Source organism: Lepidochelys kempii, chromosome 3, assembly GCF_965140265.1.
Source record: "Lepidochelys kempii isolate rLepKem1 chromosome 3, rLepKem1.hap2, whole genome shotgun sequence".
Lineage (NCBI taxonomy): Eukaryota > Metazoa > Chordata > Testudines > Cheloniidae > Lepidochelys > Lepidochelys kempii.
In genome coordinates, this window is record NC_133258.1 from 58,154,275 (window position 1) to 58,169,711 (window position 15,437).

A 15,437-nucleotide genomic window follows, 5' to 3' on the forward strand; every position below is an offset into this window, starting at 1 on the left:
TTGTGGAGGTAAATGTGTGGTTACACAGGTGGTGTCGGAAAGAGGACTTTGGATTCCTAGACCATGGGATGTTCTGGGAAGAAGGATTGCTAGGAAGAGATGGGATCCACCTAATGAAGAGAGGGAAGAGTATCTTTGCAGGCAGACTTGCTAACCTAATGAGGAGGGTTTTAAACTAGGTTCACCAGGGGATGGTGACCTAAGCCCTGAGGTAAGTGGGGAAGTGGGACACCGGGAAGAAACACAAGGAGGAGGGTGCAACAGGGGAGGCCTCCTGATTCATACTGAGAAAACAGGGCAATCGACTAGTTATCTTAGGTGCACGTACCTGAATGCAAGAAGCCTAGGAAACAAGCAGGAAGAACTGGAAGTCCTGGCACAGTCAAAGAACTTATGATGTGATTGGAATAATAGAGACTGGTGGGGTAGCTCACATGAGTGGAGCACTGTCATGGATGGGTACAAACTGTTTGGGAAGGACAGGCAGGAAAGGAAAGGTGGAGGAGTTGCACTGTATGTAAGTGAGCAGTATGATTGCTCAGAGCTCCAGTATGAAACTGGAGAAAAGCCTGCTGAGAGTCTTTTGGTTAAGTTTAGAAGCAAGAACAAGAAGGGTGATGTCGTGGTGGGTGGGTGCTATAGACCACCACACCAGATCAGGAGGATGAGATAGATGAGGCTTTCTTCGGATAATTAACTGAAGTTTCCAGAACACAGGCCCTGGTTTTAATGGAGGACTTCAATCACCCTGATATCTGCTGGGAGAGCAATACAGCAGTGCACAGACAATCCAGGAAGTTTTTGGAGAGTGTTGGGGACAACGTCCTGGTGCAACTACTGGAGGAACCAACCAGGGGCTGTTCTCCTTTTGACCTGCTGCTTACAAACAGGGAAAAATTGGTAGGGGAAGCAGAAGTGAGTGGCAACCTGGGCAACAGTGACCATGAGATGGTTGAGTTCAGGATCCTCACAAAAGGAAGAAAGGAGAGTACCGAAATACGGACTCTGGACTTCAGAAAAGCAGACTTTGACTCTCTCAAGGAACTGATGGGCAGGATCCCCTGGGAGGCTAATATGAGGGGGAAAGGAGTCCAGGAGAGCTGGCTGTATTTTAAAGAAGCCTTATTGAGGGTGCAGGAACAAACCATCCGGATGTGCAGAAAGATTAGCAAATATGGCAGGCAACCAGCTTGGCTTAACAGAGAAATCTTTGGTGAGCTTAAACACAAAAAGGAAGTTTAGAAGAAGTGGAAACTTGGACAGATGACTAGGGAGGAGTATAAAAATATTGCTCAAGCATGCAGGGGTGTAATCAGGAAGGCCAAAACCCAACTGGAGTTGCAGCTAGCTAGGGATGTGAAGGGTAACAAGAAGGGTTTCTACAGGTATGTTAGCAATAAGAAAAAGGTCAGGGAAAGTGTGGGACCCTTAATGTACGGGGGAGACAACCTAGTGACAGATGATGTGGAAAAAGCTGAAGTATTCAATGCTTTTTTTACCTTGGTTTTCACAGACGAGGTCAGCTCCCACACTGCTGTCCTGGGCAACACAGTATGGGGAGGAGGTGACCAGCCCTCAGTAGTGAAAGAACAGGTTAAGGACTATTTAGAAAAGCTGGACATGCACAAGTCCATGGGTCCAGATCTAATGCATCTGAGGGTGCTGAGGGAATTGGCTGATATGATTGCAGAGCCATTGGCCATTATCTTTGAAAACTTGTGGAGATTCGGGGAGGTCCTGGGTGATTGGAAAAGGCAAATATAGTGCCCATCTTTAAAAAAGGGAAGAAGGAGAACCGGGGAACTACAGACCAGTCAGCCTCACCTCAGTCCCTGGAAAAATCATGGAGCAGGTCCTCAAGGAAACCATTTTGAAGTACTTGGAGGAGAGGAAGGTGATCAGGAACAGTCAACATGGATTCACCAAGGGCAAGTCATGCCTGACCAACCTGATTGCCTTCTATGATGAGATAACTGGCTCTGTGGGTATGGGGAAAGCGGTGGACGGAAGGTATCTTGACTTTAGCAAAGCTTTTCATATGATCTCCCCACAGTATTCTTGCCAGCAAGTTAAAAAGGTATGGATTGGATGAATGGACTATAAGGTGGATAGAAAGCTGGCTAGATTGTTGAGCTCAACGGGTAGTGATCAATGGCTTGATGTCTAGTTGGCAGCTGGTATCAAGTGGAGTGCCCCAGGGGTCGGTCCTGGGGCTGGTTTTATTCAACGTCTTTATTAATGATCTGGACGATGGGATAGATTGCACCCTCAGCAAGTTCGAGGATGACACTAAACTGGGGAGAGGGGTAGATACGCTGGAGGGTAGGGATAGGGTCCAGAGTGGCCTAGACAAATTGGAGGATTGGGCCAAAAGAAATCTGATGAGGTTCAACAAGGACAAGTGCAGAGTCCTGCACTTAGGACGGAAGAATCCCATGCACAGCTTTAGGTTGCAGTTCTGCAGAAAAGGACCTGGGGATTACAGTGGATGAGAAGCTGGACATGAGACAGCAGTGTGCCCTTGTTGCCAAGAAGGCCAATGGCATACTGGGCTGCATTAGTAGGAGCATTGCCAGCAGATCAAAGGAAGTGATCATTCCCCTCTATTTGGCACTGGTGAGACCACATCTGGAGTATTGCGTCCAGGTTTGGGCCCCCCACTACAGAAAGGATGTGGACAAATTGGAGAGAGTCCAGCGGAAGGTAACAAAAATGATCAGGGGGCTGGGGCACATGACTTACGAGGAGAGGCTGAGAGAACTGGGCTTGTTTAGTCTGCAGAAGAGAAGAGTGAGGGGAGATTTGATAGCAGCCTTCAACTACCTGAAGGGGGGTTCCAAAGAGGATGGCGCTCAGCTGTTCTCAGTGGTGGCAGATGACAGAACAAGGAGTAATGGTCTCCAGTTGCAGTGGAGGAGGTTTAGGTTGGGTATTAGAAAACATTATTTCACGAGGAGGGTGGTGAAGCACTGGAATGGGTTAGGCAGGTTGTGGAATCTCCATTCCTAAGGTTTTTAAGGCCTGGCTTGACAAGCCCTGGCTGGGATGATTTAGTTGGTGTTGGTCCTGCTTTGAGCAGGGGGTTGGACTAGATGACCTCCTGAGGTCCCTTCCAACCCTAATCTTTTTATGATTACCTTTGTGGTACCAGCCTTAATAGCTTCCACATGATCTCGCAGCATGGCCTGGTCTATACTAGGAGTTTACATCAGTATAGCTATGTTGCTCAGGGGTGTGAAAAATCCACCTCCCCAGGAGACACAGCTATACTGACCTAACCCCCGGTGTAGACAGAATTCTTCCGTTGACCTAGTTACCTTGTTCAGGGGGGAGATGGTTTACCTGCTCTAATGGGAGAAGTGCTCTCCAGTCAGGATAAGTAGTGTCTATACTTAAAACGCTACAGTGGTGCAGCTGCAGTGTTTTAAGTATAGACATACTGGTTTGGTCTACATTACAAACATATATTGGTATAACTACGTTGCCCAGGGATGTGGAAAATCTACACCCCTGTGTGATGTAGTTTTACCAACCTAACCCCCGGTGTAGACAGTGTTATGTCGACGGAAGGGGTTCTCCAGTCAACATAGCTACTGCCTCTCAGGGTATGTCTACACTACGGAATAAGGTCGAATTTATAGAAGTCGGTTTTTTAGAAATCGGTTTTATATATTCGAGTGTGTGTGTCCCCACAGAAAATGCTCTAAGTGCATTAAGTGCATTAACTCGGCGGAGCGCTTCCACAGTACCGAGGCAAGCGTCGACTTCTGGAGCGTTGCACTGTGGGTAGCTATCCCACAGTTCCCGCAGTCTCCGCTGCCCATTGGAATTCTGGGTTGATATCCCAATGCCTGATGGGGCTAAAACATTGTCGCGGGTGGTTCTGGGTACATATCGTCAGGACCCCGTTCCCACCCTCCCTCCCCCCGTGAAAGCAAGGGCAGACAATCATTTCGCGCCTTTTTTGTCTGCTGCCAGCCAAAGATGTAAAGGATCGATGGAGTGGGTCAGAACAAGACATAGACCAGATTTGTTTTGGACTCATTTTCCTCCTCCCCTGTCTAGATCACACTGCAGTCAGTCACAGAGAAGGCGCAGCGAGGTTAATCTAGCCATGTATCAATCAGAGGCCAGGCTAACCTCCTTGTTCCAATAACAACGATAACTTTGGTGCACCATTTCTTATTGGAACCCTCCGTGCAGTCCTGCCTGAAATACTCCTTGATGTACAGGCACACCCTTTGTTGCTTTTAGCTCCCTGAAGCCAACCCTGTAAGCCGTGTCGTCAGTCGCCCCTCCCTCCGTCAGAGCAACGGCAGACAATCGTTCCGCGCCTTCTTTCTGTGCGGACGCCATACCAAGGCAAGCATGGAGGCCGCTGAGCTCATTTTGGCAATTAGGAGCACATCAACCACCACACGCATTATCCAGCAGTATATGCAGCACCAGAACATGGCAACGCGATACCGGGCGAGGAGGCGACGTCAGCGCGGTCCCGTGAGTGATCAGGACATGGACACAGATTTCTCTGAAAGCATGGGCCCTGCCAATGCATGCATCATGGTGCTAATGGGGCAGGTTCATGCTGTGGAACACCAATTCTGGGCTCGGGAAACAAGCACAGACTGGTGGGACCGCATAGTGTTGCAGGTCTGGGACGATTCCCAGTGGCTGCGAAACTTTCGCATGCGTAAGGGCACTTTCATGGAACTTTGTGACTTGCTTTCCCCTGCCCTGAAGCGCATGAATACCAGGATGAGAGCAGCCCTCACAGTTGAGAAGCGAGTGGCGATAGCCCTGTGGAAGCTTGCAACGCCAGACAGCTACCGGTCAGTTGGGAATCAATTTGGAGTGGGCAAATCTACTGTGGGGGCTGCTGTGATGCAAGTAGCTCACGCAATCAAAGATCTGCTGATATCAAGGGTAGTGACCCTGGGAAATGTGCAGGTCATAGTGGATGGCTTTGCTGCAATGGGATTCCCTAACTGTGGTGGGGCTATAGACGGAACCCATATCCCTATCTTGGCACCAGAGCACCAAGCCGGCGAGTACATAAACCGCAAGGGGTACTTTTCGATAGTGCTGCAAGCTCTGGTGGATCACAAGGGACGTTTCACCAACATCAACGTGGGATGGCCGGGAAAGGTGCATGACGCTCGCATCTTCAGGAACTCTGGTCTGTTTCAAAAGCTGCAGGAAGGGACTTTCTTCCCAGACCAGAAAATAACTGTTGGGGATGTTGAAATGCCTATATGTATCCTTGGGGACCCAGCCTACCCCTTAATGCCATGGCTCATGAAGCCGTACACAGGCAGCCTGGACAGTAGTCAGGAGCTGTTCAACTACAGGCTGAGCAAGTGCAGAATGGTGGTAGAATGTGCATTTGGACGTTTAAAGGCGCGCTGGCGCAGTTTACTGACTCGCTTAGACCTCAGCGAAACCAATATTCCCACTGTTATTACTGCTTGCTGTGTGCTCCACAATATCTGTGAGAGTAAGGGGGAGACGTTTATGGCGGGGTGGGAGATTGAGGCAAATCGCCTGGCTGCTGGTTACGCACAGCCAGACACCAGGGCGGTTAGAAGAGCTCAGGAGGGCGCGGTACGCATCAGAGAAGCTTTGAAAACCAGTTTCATGACTGGCCAGGCTACAGTGTGAAAGTTCTGTTTGTTTCTCCTTGATGAAACCCCCCGCCCCTTGGTTCACTCTACTTCCCTGTAAGCTAACCACCCTCCCCTCCTCCCTTTAATCACCGCTTGCAGAGGCAATAAAGTCATTGCTGCTTCACAGTCATGCATTCGTTATTCATTCATCACACAAATAGGGGATGACTACCAAGGTATCCCAGGAGGGGTGGTGGAGGAGGGAAGGAAAATGCCACACAGCACTTTAAGCACAGCACTTTAAAAGTTTACAACTTTAAAATTTATTGAATGACAGCCTTCTTTTTTTTGGGCAATCCTCTGTTGTGGAGTCGCTGGTTGGCCGGAGGCCCCCCCACCGCGTTCTTGGGCGTCTGGGTGTGGAGGCTATGGAACTTGGGGAGGAGGGCGGTTGGTTACAGAGGGGCAGCAGTGGAAGTCTGTGCTCCAGCTGCCTTTGCTGCAGCTCAACCATACACTGGAGCATTCTGGTTTGGTCCTGCAGCAGCCTCAGCATTGAATCCTGCCTTCTCTCATCACGCTGCCGCCACATTTGAGCTTCAGCCCTGTCTTCTGCCCGCCACTTACTCTCTTCAGCCCGCCACTTACTCTCTTCAGCCCTCCACCTCTCCTCCCGGTCATTTTGTGCTTTCCTGCACTCGGACATTATTTGCCTCCACGCATTCGTCTGTGCTCTGTCAGTGTGGGAGGACAGCATTAGCTCGGAGAACATTTCATCTCGAGTGCGTTTTTTTTTCTTTCTAAGCTTCACTAGCCTCTGGGAAGGAGAAGATCCTGTGATCATTGAAACACATCCAGCTGGTGGAGAAAAAAAAAGGGACAGCGGTATTTAAAAAGACACATTTTATAAAACAGTCGCTACACTCTTTCAGGGTAAACCTTGCTGTTAACATTACATACATAGCACATGTGCTTTCGTTACAAGGTCGCATTTTGCCTCCTCCCACCGCGTGACTACCCCCTCAACCCTCCCCCCTCCCCGTGGCTAACAGCAGGGAACATTTCTGTTCAGCCACAGGCAAACAGCACAGCAGGAATGTGTCCCTGAAGAAAAGCACCCTATTTCAACCAGGTGACCATGAATTATATCTCACTCTCCTGAGGATAACACAGAGAGAGAAAGAACGGATTTTGGTTGAATGCCAGCAAACATACACTGCAATGCTTTGTTCTACAGTGATTCCCGAGTATGTGTTACTGGCCTGGAGTGATAAAGTGTCCTACCATGAAGGACGAAATAAGGCTGCCCTCCCCAGAAACCTTTTGCAAAGGCTTTAGGACTACATCTAGGAGAACCGCAAATGCCAGGGCAAAGTAATCCTTTCACATGCTTGCTTTTAAACCATGTATAGCATTTTAAAAGGTACACTCACCAGAGGTCCCTTCTCCGCCTGCTGGGTCCAGGAGGCAGCCTTGGGTGGGTTCGGGGGGTACTGGCTCCAGGTCTAGGGTGAGAAACAGTTCCTGGCTGTCGGGAAAACCGGTTTCTCCGCTTGCTTGCTGTGAGCTATCTACAACCTCCTCCTCCTCCTCATCTTCTTCGTCCCCAAAACCTGCTTCCGTATTGCCTCCATCTCCATTGAAGGAGTCAAACAACACGGCTGGGGTAGTGGTGGCTGAACCCCCTAAAATGGCATGCAGCTCATCATAGAAGCGGCATGTTTGGGGCTCTGACCCAGAGCGGCTGTTCGCCTCTCTGGTTTTCTGGTAGGCTTGCCTCAGCTCCTTCAGTTTCACGCGGCACTGCTTCGGGTCCCTGTTATGGCCTCTGTCCTTCATGCCCTGGGAGATTTTCACAAAGGTTTTGGCATTTCGAAAACTGGAACGGAGTTCTGATAGCACGGATTCCTCTCCCCAAACAGCGATCAGATCCCGTACCTCCCGTTCGGTCCATGCTGGAGCTCTTTTGCGATTCTGGGACTCCATCATGGTCACCTCTGCTGATGACCTCTGCATGGTCACCTGCAGCTTGCCACGCTGGCCAAACAGGAAATGAGATTCAAAAGTTCGCTGTTCTTTTCCTGTCTACCTGGCCAGTGCATCTAAGTTGAGAGTGCTGTCCAGAGCGGTCAGAATGGAGCACTCTGGGATAGCTCCCGGAGGCCAATAACATCGAATTGTGTCCACAGTACCCCAAATTTGAGCTGGGAACGTCGATTTAAGCGCTAATCCACTTGTCAGGGGTGGAGTAAGGAAATCGATTTTAAGAGCCCTTTAAGTCGAAATAAAGGGCTTCACTGTGTGGATGGGTGCAGGTTTAAATCGATTTAACGCTGCTAAATTCGACCTAAACTCCTAGTGTAGACCAGGGCTCAGGGAGGTGGAGTACCTGTGCTGACAGGAGAAACTCTCCTGTTGGTGTAGGTAGCCTCTTCACTAAGTACTGCAGCTGTGCTGCTACAGTGCTTTAAGTGTAGACAAGCCTATCTTTTTATACCTTGCAAGTAATTCAAATAAATCTAAAAAAATTACCATTATGAGAATTGCCGTTTCTCATCTGAACCTTTCAAACTAACCACCTCTCACCTAAGTACAGCAAAATATCCAAGTGATTATATAAAATATTGCACCACATGTCCTTCTGCATCTGATAGCAGGTTTGCAAATCTGTCAATTGTGCAATCCTTTTCCAATTATTATGCAAGTTACATCCTGCAAGCAATTGCCTCCATGTGTTCCCTTGAACATTAATGTGCAAGTATGCCAACACAAAAGTGGAATGAGATAGTGACCCAAGTGTTATGGTTTGCAAAGGCAGATCAAAGGAATTTGGATAGAAAAGCAAACAAGTTAAGCTGAACATGGAGGCAAGAGCTGAACTGTATTTTAACTAAGATCGCTGGCGTAACTCCCCATCAGGAATTTTGACAAAGAACCATGATTTAATACTTGCCTTCTGTTGCATTTGTGAGGCTAAAGTCTTGTTCTAAATTAACAGTAGGGCCATGTCTGCACTAGAGAGCTTACAGTGGCACAGCTGTACCAATGCAGCTGCACCGCTGTAAGATCTCTCGTGCAGCCGCTCTATGCCAATGGGAGAGAGCTCTCCCATCAACATAATTAAACCACCTCAACGAGCAGCAGTAGCTATGTCGGCGGGAGACGCTCTGCTGCCAACATAGTGCTGTCCACACCAGTGCTTCTGTTGCTGTGACTTGTATGTTGCTCAGGGGGATGTTTTTTTCACACCCCAAGTGACATGAGTTATACCGACGAAAGTCGTAGACATAGCCTTAGATTGTTTTCTAGCAAAAAACCAGAAAACAGAATCCATCATTTGTGGTCAGGTAGCCAGATCTGCTTTGTCAAAGTAAAAATTCTGCCACATACTTTCAATAGTTGAACCATTTTCAGCATCCACATCCATGACAATTGCACTAGCACCCAACAAACAACTCTGTCCTGGAATCAGAGACGCCAGGACCCAGCAATTCAGCACCAAGCTCTGTGCCAGAATCAGATTTCGGCACCCAACAAGACTGGCAAACCCAAATCAACATCCTCTCTTGCTAAGGAAGGCTCAGAAGTGTGAGTAGCAGAACCATCTGCTGGTTGTTCACTAGGAACATGGTCACATTTCTCATGTTTCAAGAAACTTTGTAGATCACTCACATTTTTCTGATCCTGTTTTTCACGGGCTTGCTGCAGCTTGCATTTTTGAGCAGCACTCATGTGCATGTGTTTGTAGACACTCAGGGTGGAAGTCACAGTTGACTACAAGAATTCACTTACCAAGTTCTTCACAAATGATTCTGAGGTTTGGAATGACTGTGGTAGCATGTGGAAGAACTAACTAATAAGTCCTGGAAACTGAGAGAAATCAGATGAAAGATCATAATATCTCTGTGAAACTGAGAGCTATAGCCAGTGCTTAAAGTAGGGAGGCCATGTGTGGGAGAGTGGTGGACCCCCCAATTATTTTTTTTAAGCTCATGAAGGGTTGCTGAAGCCCATACAGAGCTTCTTCTAGAGCTGCTGCCTCATACTACTCCCTTGGCTCCTGCTCCACCGCCCACTCATTGGCCCATCCCTCAGCACATATGGAATGGGTGATGCCTGGGGAGCAGCAGAGGTAGCAGCTCGGAGTGTGGCATAGTGCAGCCCAGAAGCTGGGGAGCGGCCGGTAGAAGCTGCAGGGGACATTGACCCTCCTGTGACAGCTGTCCAGCACCATGAGACAATCTCTGAGCCAGGCCCTGAGCAAGGCGAGCATGGACAAGGCCAGCACAGAGGGACAGAGCTGGGAGAGCAAAGACAGGGTTGCCAACAAGCCTTAATTACAAGGGATGTCCCTTATTTCTTCATCACCGTACAACAAGACCAGGAGTTGCTGAGTGCTGCAAAAAGCAGCAAGAAATACACCCTGGAGAATGTAGTTGAGTATTGCTTTTTAGTATTTATTATTAGTATTATTATTAATAATAATGATAATAATAGTATTGGGAGAAGGAGTGGGGCAGGGGTGCTAAGAAAACAGTCCCTTATTTTTGAAACACAGTGTTGGCCATTCTAACTGGCACTAGGTTTGCCAACTTTCTACTCACACAAAACTGAACACCCTTGCCGGTCTCTGCCCTGCCCCTCCTCCGAGGCCCCCCCTCACTCCATCCCCCCCCCATCATTTGGCTGGGGGTGCGGACTCTGGTGTGGAGCCAGGGATGGGGGATTTGGGATATAGGAGGGTGTTCCGGACTGGGACCGAGGGGTTTGGAGGGTGGGAGGGGGCTCTGGGCAGGGGCAGGCTGTGAGGTGCGAGGGCTCTGGCTGGGGGTGCAGGCTCTGGGGTGGGGCTGGGGATGAGGGGTTTGGAATGTTCCGTGCTGGGATCGAGGGGTTTCGAGGGGGGTCTGGGCTGGGGCAGGGGATTGAGGTGCGGGAGGGTTTGAGGGCTCTGGCTGGGCGTGCAGACTTTGGGGTGGGGCTTGGGATGAGGGGTTTGGGGTGTAGGAGGGTGCTCTGGGCTGGTATTGAGGGATTTGGAGGTGTCATAAATATAAAGGGAAGGGTAACCTCCTTTCTGTATACAGTGCTATAAAATCGCTCCTGGCCAGAGGCAAAACCCTTTCACCTGTAAAGGGTTAAGAAGCTAAGGTAACCTCGCTGGCACCTGACCCAAAATGACCAATGAGAGGACAAGATACTTTCAAATCTGGAGTGGGGGGGGAGCAAAGGGTTGGTCTGTCTGTGTGATGCTTTTGCCGGGAACAGATCAGGAATGCAGTAAGTAATCTAGCTAGAAATGCTTTAGATTTCCTTTTGTTTAATGGCTGGTAAAATAAGCTGTGCTGGATGGAATGTATATTCCTGTTTTTGTGTCTTTTTGTAACTTAAGGTTTTGCCTAGAGAGATTCTCTGAGTTTCAAATCTGATTACCCTGTAAGATTTTTACCATCCTGATTTTACAGAGGTGATTCTTTTACTTTTTCTTCTATTAAAATTTTTCTTTTAAGAACCTGATTGATTTTTCATTGTTCTTAAGATCCAAGGGTTTGGGTCTGTGTTCACCTATGCAAATTGGTGAGGATTTTTATCAAGCCTTCCCCAGGAAAGGGGGTGTAGGGCTTGGGGGGATATTTTGGGGGAAGATGTCTCCAAGTGAGCTCTTTCCCTGTTCTTTGTTTAAAATGCTTGGTGGTGGCAGCATACAGTTCAAGGACAAGGCAAAGTTTGTACCTTGGGGAAGTTTTTAACCTAAAGCTGGTAAGAATAAGCTTAGGAGGTCTTTCTTGCAGGTTCCCACATCTGTACCTTGGAGTTCAGAGTGAGGAAGGAACCTTGACCGGAGGGCAGGAGGGGGATCAGGGCTGGGGCATGGGCTTGGGACCCAGCAGAGGGTCAGGGGTGTAGGCTTCGGGCGGCGCTTACCTCAAGCAGCTTCTGGAAGCAGTCAGCATGTCTGCCCTTCGGCTCCTACGCGGAGACGTGGCCAGGTGGCTCTGCATGCTGCCCCATCCACAGGCACCCCGCAGCTCCCATTGGCCACAGTTCCCAGCCAATGGGAACTGCGGTAGCTGTGCTTGGGTTGTGGGCAGCGTGCAGAGCCCCATGGCTGCAAGTACGTGTAGGAGCTGGAGGCGGGACATGCCGACTGCTTCCTGGGAGCCGTGTGGCGTGGAGGCTAGCAGGGAGCCTGCCAGCCCTGCTGCACAGCACCGCCAACTGGACAGTCAACGGCCCAATCAGTGGTGCTGACCAGAGCACCAGGATCCCTTTTTGATCGGGTGTTCCGGTCGAAAACCAGACACCTGGTCACCCTGCCTGGCACAGGCCCCAGGGACTCCGAGAGACCCCCTTCCCCATCCTAGGGTGACCAGATGCTAAATACAAAATATCGGGACTGCCACAGGAGGAGCACCTTTTCAATTGTTACACTCACGTTCAGTGGTGGGAAATAAATCTTGCCGCCGAAGATTTAAGTACCCGCTGCCGAAATGCCACCGAAGTCCATCAGCGACTGAAGGACCTGCTGCTGAAACGCCACCGAAGACCTGGATGTGTTGGGTGAGTGTAACAATTAAAAAGCCGCGCCCCCTGCCTGTCACCGCCGCCTAAGGGCGGGGGAAGAAAAGATGCACCTGAAACAAAATATTGGGACAAATGGCGTCCCGACCGTACTTCGGTCGGGACGCGAGACAAACTGCTCAATATCGGGACAATCCCAATTTTATCGGGACGTCTGGTCACCCTACCCCATTCCCACTGTCACTGTGCCTCCCGTCCCAGAGAGACTTCAACCCCACTGAATCTCACTGTAGCCCCATCTGCAAAGAGAGACTCCGCTGTTTTGGGGTGGATATCAATGACATCTATAAAGTTGCTGAATACATCATTCAGGGCACTAAGTGGGAGCTCCCAAATGCTCCATTTGTGGCATTACATAGAGAAGGCTAGGGCCCCATGACAGGAGGAAATAGCGAGAAATAAACCTCCCCTCCAAAAGGGTCCTGTATGGGCCCAGGCCTTGTTCCACTGGAACCGTTTGAACCTCCCTTAGCACAGCCCTGCTGTGGCCTGAAATCTCCTTCCATCGGTTTGGGGAAAGGCAGGTCGCACTCTTACCTTCCTCCTTCTGTGGCAGCTTCTTCTGACTCTCCGTAGCCTCTACTAAGCCCCCCCGCATACCTTTTGAGTCAGAGTTTGGCTGCACTAAGGAGTGTGTTTCGTAGATAGGACTCTCAACATGGTATTTCAAAAATAAAGGACTGTTTTCTTAGCACTCCTGCCCCGCCTTACCTCTCCTCCCAATATTAATTATTATTATCTTCATTATTATTATTAATAATAGTAAGCAGTACTCGCCTACCTTCACCAGGGTGTATTTCTTGCTGCTTTTTTGCACTCCCGATCTTGTTGTACAGAGATGAAGAAATAAAGACGTCTCTTCTTGTTGGCAACGTGGATGCATGACTCCCACATTTTGGGAGGCTGGGCCTGAGAGCCAGAAGCACTTAGAAGTGTGTGTGGGCCCACCAGCACCTGGACTGTGGCCCCATCCCCTGCTCCGCCCCAAGGCCCGCCCGAGCCTCCCCTTCCGATGCCTATGCCTCTCTGCCTCTCAGGGGGCAGGAGGGGGGTAGGGGTGGGGCTGTGGGGGGAAGGGGCGGCGAAGTGCGAGTGGTGGGTGGGGAGTAGCTCTTGGGGGAAGAGGCAGAGCAGGGACAGGAAGAGGAGCAGCGTGGGTGGGGCCACGGGGTAAGAGCGGGACCCAGGAGTGGGACCTTGAGGCGGAGCCTGGGTGGGGCCACGGCCTTGGCACCCTTTCGACGGTGGCACACCAAAGGGAGGAGTGCCGCATCCTGTTCGGGGAGGCTTAGCCTCCCCTGGCCTATTATATCCGCTGCCCATGGTTGGCAACCCAATGGTAGAGGTACCTGATGCCTTGTTCAGCTCTGAAAGATCTAATTGAGTGAGAAAGGTTCTTTATATCTTTCTCTGCCCAGAACAAGCTCACAGTCTTATGGGGCCTCAGTAAGCCAAGTCCTTTCAATCCTCCCCAAAAGGAGTGGGTCCCTCTGAGGACTAGGGTGTCCTGTCTGTTTGCTGGATCAGGAAGAAGGCCCCACGTCAGTTTAAAATCCAAGCTTTTATCAAAAAGTCTTTTATTTGTCTGTTGGTATCTGGAGAATCCAGTTTGAGTTAATATATGCATATCTCCCTCCAGGAGTGGGGGGCTGCAAAAGCTAATAATGGAGAAAGTTCATTACATACAATGCACCAACATACACACAACTGCATTTTTAATACAACATACCCCAAAGGTATTAACCCTAATTCAATAAAATGTACAGTATCTTAATTCCATAAGTTTGTTCAAGATATTACAGGATATTGTCAGTCTGTCTCATCTGCCCCTACAAAAGTGACCAGCATCCTAGGGGAACCCACTGACTTATTGCCTGGACAGGTTTATTCCCTGGATGTCAATTTTGCCATTACTTTTCACAGTTTCACATTTCATCTGTTCAGAAAACAAATCTCCTGCTAGCAAGCCTTTAAAACTCTGTTAAAACTGAATTGTCTGAAAAACATCCTGTAAAAAAAGTTCTTCTTTAGAACCTATGGAGCTGAGCTTTCACATGCCTCTTCTTACCCTTGTTACCCAAAACCTCAGGGTGTAAACTTGAGACTTGATTCTCCAACTTCTACCTTCCACCTGCCTTTCTAGGCAGTGTGTATGGTATCCTGTGGTTCCTCAATCTGTCTGTCGCCTGAAAACTGGATTGAGATTCCCCATTCCCCCCGGGAATATTACAAGCAGCCATTCTTTGTTCCAAAGGGAGAAATATCAGGGCTGCCTCCCTGTGCAACGGCTCTCAACCACACACTGCTTTTCACAGCAGAAGAGTCAGGCAAGGGAGAGTCTTCAAGCCTCCCCCATAGCCAAATTCCTCTCTCTGCTCCATGTCCCCTGAGGTCAGCACCCAGGGACTCTGTTGGTCTAACCTCAGGTTGTTTGGGGGAGGAGTATTGGTCCCCACCCCATTGGGCTGGTCTTTTGTTCCCCACACACAGAGTCAAGGTGAGCAGAATTCCCTCTTCATAAGAACGTAAGTATGGCCATACTGGGTTAGACCAAAGATCCATCTAGCCCAGTATCCTGTCTTCTGACAGTGGCCAATGCCAGGTGCCCCCACAGGGAATGAACAGAACAGATCATCATCAAGTGATCCATTCCCTGTCGCCCATTCTCAGCTTCTGGCAAACAGAGGCTAAGGACACCATCCTTGCCCATCCTGGCTAATAGCCATTGATAGACCTTCCTCCATGAACTTATCCAGTTCTTTTTTGAACCCTGTTATAGTCTTGGTCTTCCCAACATCCTCTGGCAAAGAGTTCCAGAGGTTGACTGTGTGTTGTGTGAAGAAATACTTCCTTTTGTTTGTTTTAAACCTGCTGCCTATTAATTTCATTAGGTGATCCCTAGTTCTTGTGTTATGAGAAGGGGTAAATAACACTTCCTTATTTACTTTCTCCACACCAGTCATGATTTTATAGACCTCTGTCATATCCCCCCTTAGTTGTTTCTTTTCCAAGCTGAAAAGTCTCAGTGTTATTAATCTCTCCTTATATGGAAGCTGTTCCATGCCCCTAATTATTTTTGTTGCCCTTTTCTGAACTTTTTCCAATTCCAATATGACAGGTTTCAGAGTAACAGCCATGTTAGTCTGTATTCGCAAAAAGAAAAGGAGTACTTGTGGCACCTTAGAGACTAACCAATTTATTTGAGCATAAGCTTTCGTGAGCTACAGCTCACTTCATCGGATGCATACTGTG